General features: G+C 45.6%; 1 long non-coding RNA gene across 1 annotated transcript; it reads left to right on the plus strand.

Moving 5' to 3' along the window:
• The first annotated feature begins 412 nt into the window (after window positions 1-412).
• Window positions 413-1,941, plus strand: LOC146835382 (uncharacterized). Its single transcript, XR_014960431.1, has 2 exons — window positions 413-795; window positions 1,507-1,941. It is a non-coding gene; the product is annotated as an uncharacterized LOC146835382 (long non-coding RNA).
• Window positions 1,942-6,273: the final 4,332 nt, after the last annotated feature.

Below are 6,273 nucleotides of genomic sequence, written 5' to 3' on the forward strand. Positions count from 1 at the left end.
TGATCGGGTCTCATATCAAGTTCCCTACCACCGCGCTTGACCTTGCAAAAACCAAACAGGAGTTCTACCAGATAGCTCGTTTCCCACATGTTTTGGGTTGTATTGATTGCACCCACGTTGCAATATGTCCCCCTGCAACACAGGAATATATATATAGAAATAGGAAATCTTACCATTCCCTCAATATTCAGGTTGTTTGCAATGCCAAAAACATTATCACTGACATTGTTGCGCAATTTCCAGGGAGTGCACATGACTCTTATATCTTCAGGCAAAGTGGCATACACACCCGTCTTGTCAGGGGAGAATTTGGAGAGGGACATCTGCTTGGTAAATATGTGTTATAGTTTATCACTGTCATTGTACGTATGTCAATGTGAAGCTGCCACTGACTCTTTGCTCCATTACATGTAGGTGACAGCGCATACGCCTTGCGTAATTACCTAATGACGCCTTACCTCAATCCCACAACTGCCAATCAACAGAGGTACAATGCAGCACATATTTCGACAAGGAACATCATAGAGCGCACATTTGGGCTGTTGAAGAGCCGATTCAGATGTCTACATAAGACCGGTGGAGCACTGAAGTACAACCCTGAACAATGCTGCAAGATAGTAGCGGCATGTGCCATGCTGCACAACATAGCGACAAGGGGAGGAATGGACATCGAGGTGTCTGACAGCGATTCGGAGGATGGGAACCAGCAAGTGCCACAACACCATGCAGCACAAGGGGCAGGCGCAGCAGAAGGGCGTAGGAGAAGATTTGACATCACACAAAATTATTTCTGAGGTGAGTAATGATGACACAGAAACTGACTATTGCTATCAGAGTATTCTTTAATTAAATAAAATTGCCATGAGTGTTCAAGCACACTTGTTATCTGACCAGTGCAATGGACATAAGTGGTTTGCAAATGTCAATTCACTTGTCACTCTGTGAAAAGTCAAATCCAAATAAATGGTTACGTCACCATAGTGGAATGCACTTGTACATGCCAGTCTAGCGCTTTTTCCCACGAACACCCAGACGCCTGTCAGACCCAGCATTGTCATCCGTTATGTTGGAAGCGGCGGGGGTACTGCTGCGTGTGTTGCGTCTTCCTGCAGTGCGGACTGGAACTGCCACACTACTTAGGCTTGAGCCACCCTCACTACCCTCTTCGGGCGTGGAATTGTTGGCCGCAATTGTGGAAGCATTTAGCAAATCAACTGCATTGGTGACCTGGTCCAGTGCTTTAGCCACATCGCCGCTCCAATGGCACATTTCAGTTTGCATGGTCACAGACCTACGTGCCAGCAGTGCAGTTGTCGTGGCCAATCTATTGTTTGATTTAGCAAACATTTTCAATTGCAGCATTAGTTGACGATGCTGTCTCTTCTGGGATACATTTCCCTCATGCATCACCTTGCTCAGTTGCTGCACACTTTCTGACAGTACTGCTATGTTGCTAGCCATCTTGCCAACTTGCAATTGTACTAATCGTGTGTTTTTTGTCTGCAGGCGCTGCATACGGAGCATCTGTCCCTCAAGACCACCCCAGACATCACTTGGTTGCTCCTCCTGCTGTGTCCTGAGTGCTCTTCCTCTCCTACGCCGGGCTCTGTGATTAGTTCTGGGGACCTGTGGTTGTGTTTGTGTGATGGAAGTTGTCTGGCCATGGCTGCCACCTGGTGTTGCATCAGCCTCATCATCTTCACACTCCATGGTGACTAGGGATGGAACAGTAGCCCTGCGTGACTTTGTTGGACGTGAGGGATTTATTTGCACCACAGGTGTGTCCATCTGTTCACCTGCGCTGGTGTCCTGCATGTCTGGGGAATCGCTATCCACATCTTCTACACGTTGTGCATCTGTGAGGTGAAACAGTGCAACACTGTATTATTTCATGTCTGTGATATTAATTGCACAGTAATAAATTTCTGCCTTTGTAAATGATTTTATACTCTATTAAGCTTTTTTGGGTTGTTACTCTGAGATTTGATATTTTAACTGCTTGACCTGACTACATCTCCCATAATGCCCCTCACCTACTGAATGCATTGTGTACTGGATGTTCAGGGTCTGCACTTGGGCTGTGCTGTGGTCGAGTTCTACCTTTACATTTTGTAACACTAAGAAAACATACATTCATCTTACCTTCAGATGTGTTTGCTGCTCCGGACGTGTCCAGCTGGGCCACACCAACAACAGCTTCTGGCTGGATGGTGGATTCAATCAAGTCCTCCATGGGAGTGTTCCCAGTGTCTGTTGGTGTTCCCCCTCCTGTCTTCTTTGCCTCCTTCAGGCGGTCAGCTATGCGCACCTTAGCCCGACTGCGCAAGTCGTACCATCGTTTTTTGAGTTCTTCAATGGTGCGGTGTGTCACCCCAATGGCATTGACCCTGTTTTGGATCCGGAGCCAGATTTTCCTTTTCTCCTGCTCTGCCACTTTCAATGATGCCTTTCCAAACAGCTTGTCATGGCTGTGGACTACTCCCTCAATGAGGGTGTCAATTTCTTTTTCTGCAAATTTAATTTTGCGTTTCCTGCCTGTTTGGCTCTCCTCTGCTGTTTGTGAGGCTTCCATTTGATATCACAAGTTTTTCTTCTGTCTCTGTCACACTCCTGTTCTGCTCCCAGAGCCAGCTCCCTCCTCTCCCTGACACTGTGCACTGGAAATGAGGCTGGTGCTGCTCACTTCCTGGTTGTGATGTCATCAGGATGCATCAAAAAGCGACTTCGGTATTAGCGATTTCGCTAATTGCGAAATCGCTAATAGCGAGTTCGCAAATGCCAAAATCGCAATTTATTTAGCGATTTTTAGCGATTCTCAATATTCTCGCAATGTTTTTGTTGCATCGTGTTTTGCGAGTCTTTATTTGCGATTCCTTAAAATTCGCAAATAAGGACTCGCAAACTCTCTTTTTGATGCATGTGCCTGCTTATCTCTTGATTACTGTCCAGAAGTAAGATGTCACTTATTTGCAACTGTTATTATGTAAAGCGCACTGCCCCCCACTGGGTATTGTTTACAATATATATCATGCATTGGCAAAGCGAACAGGTCTTGCCTTGGAACCCTTTATGCCAGTGGTTTCCAAACTGGGGTCCGTGGACGCCCAGGGGTCCGTGTCACATTCCCAGGGGGTCCGCAGGCAGCAGTTTTAAAAGCACTGCAAAGTTCCTTGTATAATCAGCAGTTTTTGGGCAGCAATACAAGTGTCAAGATAACTCCGGTGATTAATGTACCTGCTGAAGAGAGATAGGGGTTTTGTCCAGTGGAAGCTTTGACTCATCTAGGGAAGCGCAGATGGTTGATATGCCTGCTGCGAAGAATGTCTACAATGCATTTTAAAAAAAAGCAGTTTTTTCTTTAGTGCATAGCTCAGAGGGTTCCTGCTTTTGCCATAGAGATTCTTTTGTTATTATGCAGTTCACAAGTTCCAATCGTAATCTAGCACAGTGAGCTATGATTTGCCATCAAAGATCTGCATGCAAACTGCATGATACAAGTTAGTAAGTTATGATTTTTCCCGGCCTTTCATTATCCCAATGCTGTTAAAAAGGTTTGTTTGGGTAGAAATAAATCCTTATTATTAAAGGCAACGCTAACTTCTGTGTTATGTTCTGAATCCTGAGTTTGTGCTTCCCCAGACCAAGCACTCTTAATAAATACCCACCCGTATGGATAACATGTGAATCCTACACCTTGTAGTCCCCTTTGCCTTTTGTAACATTTTCTATTCACTGATTTACACATGTATGATTCATTGTCTCTGTATGTGTGTGATATAAAGTGCTCTGACACCCTACAGTGGTATGAGAGGTGCTATAACATAAATTAAATACATGTGACAGGGGAGCTATGGAGAGATGAGAGGCACTGTTGGAGGGTAGTAGTGAGGGAATCATTGAAGATTGACAAAAGATTGCTGTATCCTGGTGCATAGTCAGGTCATTATTTAATATGCTTTAAAAGCTAATACAATTCAATATATAATGACAAATGTGTTGTAAAATACACCATTTCCCCCCAAATATTTTGGGGGGAGAGCCCCTCAAAGCCCCCTTTGTAGTGGTCAGGCTCACTCACTGCACTTGGTGTGCACTGTACAGGGATTGGTGTGACAACATTTGCCAGGGCCGCATTGGGTTTCCAGTCCAGCAATTGGCTGGAGCAGGAGCCTCGGGCAGCGAAATAAAACCAATCAATGATAAGTTAGTAGCAAGATGCAGCACCAACCTTCCCATTAAGATTTTTTGATTTTTGCAAATATTTTTAATATAAAAATACTAAAATCGTTAGTAATTCAAGTCTAGTCTTTGTTTGATGTGCACACGTGTGTGTTTATTTTTTCGAATTACAGTTTTAATGTTTGACATTTAAATCATACAAATTGCTTGGGGGTCCCCGGCTTCCAGTAGTAACTCAAAGGGGTCCTCAGGAGTGAAAAGTGTGGGAACCACCGCTTTATGCTTTACCAATGTTATTTGGCGATGTTGTATAGCATCAGTAAAAATCAAAATGTGTTTGTCAATGTTGTGCATAACTGATAAAAAGAAAATGCGACATGTGCATAGTGAGTATGCATCATAACTCTATTGGCACATGCGTCATTCAGTGCAAGCATGCATGATGGCATATGCACATGCATGCGTCACTGCATATGCGTATGCATACTGAACGAAGTAGGCGCCACTGTATTTATTTACTTTTTTTGAGCTAAGGTGCAGTTCAGTAAGCGGAACTGCCCAGCAGGAAATGGGAGTTGCTGGGCTCTCCAAGAAATGCACAACAAATTAATAGGACCATACGGGGAAGGGTGATCAACGGAGGAGCGAGTGGGGGAGGCACCAGGAGTGGGTGGGGTGGGAGGTTAGATTTAAAAAAAAAAATTGGGTGGCAGGGAAGGAGTAACGGAGGTTTAAAGTGTTCTACGAGGAAGAGAGCAACACAGAGCACCGGGTAGAAAGAAGCAGCACGTGAGGAAGAGAGCAACATGGAGCCTGCCGGCATGTGTTTGGTGGAGGGAGAGGCACTCCATGGAGAGAGCTGGAATGCACATGCACTCTCATAGAGTGCTTAACGAAAAAGAAAAAAAGAAGTTCCCTAATAGTAAGCAGCGGAAGGATACAGGTCAACCAATCAGAAGCATGGTAAAGAGGCCTTGATCAGGGGTGGAAAAATGCATGGACGGGTAGGAAAGCTATTGAATAAGAAGCTATGTTTTAAGAGTGCCATTAGGCCAACCGATGGAGCCCAAGGGAGGGCTATAAGCCCGCTGTAAGTTTTGGAATAGTCCACAGAAGGTCTAAATAAATGTGCTCTGCTGACATTCACCACTTAGATGGGCCCAGATTACTCCAGTATTTCCTCTTGCCTCTGGTCCTTTAGTTTATCAAGCACCCTTCCATTGGAGTCAACTCCTGGGGACTGCTCTCAAGGCTCACCTGAAGCAAAGGTGAACAAGTGCACGGTCGACAAGGTGCAGCACATGTTCCCGGCACGCCTCTGCATCATTCCCCTCGCTGACTCCCCTCTGTAAACAGGTACAGTTTGTACTACAGTTCTGTATGCAGTGGCACCGTTAAAGTCTCTTTCCACCTGACTTCTTTAAATATTTACCACTGGCATTACATGTCTCGCATACAAAGCCACTGTTAAGGTTTATTCCACTTGCTGCTGTGTCCATCTGACGTCAGCGTCACTTTGTACTCTCTGGCTGTACAGACTCTTCAACTCAATAAATGCAAATAGAAGCGACAATTCGCTGCCCCGTCCTCTGCTCCTGTGGCAGTAGCTGCTTGTTATGGGCCATCTGGTGCCCCCTGCTCCTGGCGCCCTGAGCAGTCGCCTGCTATTGACTCAGCTTAGAACATAGCACACGCCCTCACGCTCTGCACACACTGCTCTGCCCTGAAGGAGCCCTCAAATACTGGGCACACCCAAACCCCTTTAAGCGGATCAGCAAAGAAAGTTCTGCCTAAAATATGGTTCAGATGCACTGGAGCAAGGCCATAACATGTCTGCCCTATGCCAAAACTTCACTCCCAGCAGAAAGATCTGCCCTGTGCTAAATCTTCACTCAAAGCAGCAATGTCTGACCTGCGTCAAGAGTTCACTCTGAGTAGCAAGGTCTCAGTTGTGTCATGACTTCACTCTCAGCAGCAAGGTCTGTCCTGTGTCAAGACTTCCCTCTCAGCAGCAAGGTCTGTCAGGTGTCAAGAGGTCACTCTCAGAAGCAAGGTCTGTCCTGTGTCAAGACTTCACTCTCAGCAGCAAGGTCT

The sequence above is a fragment of the Triturus cristatus genome, chromosome 4_2, assembly GCF_964204655.1.
Source record: "Triturus cristatus chromosome 4_2, aTriCri1.1, whole genome shotgun sequence".
NCBI classification, from domain to species: Eukaryota; Metazoa; Chordata; class Amphibia; order Caudata; family Salamandridae; genus Triturus; species Triturus cristatus.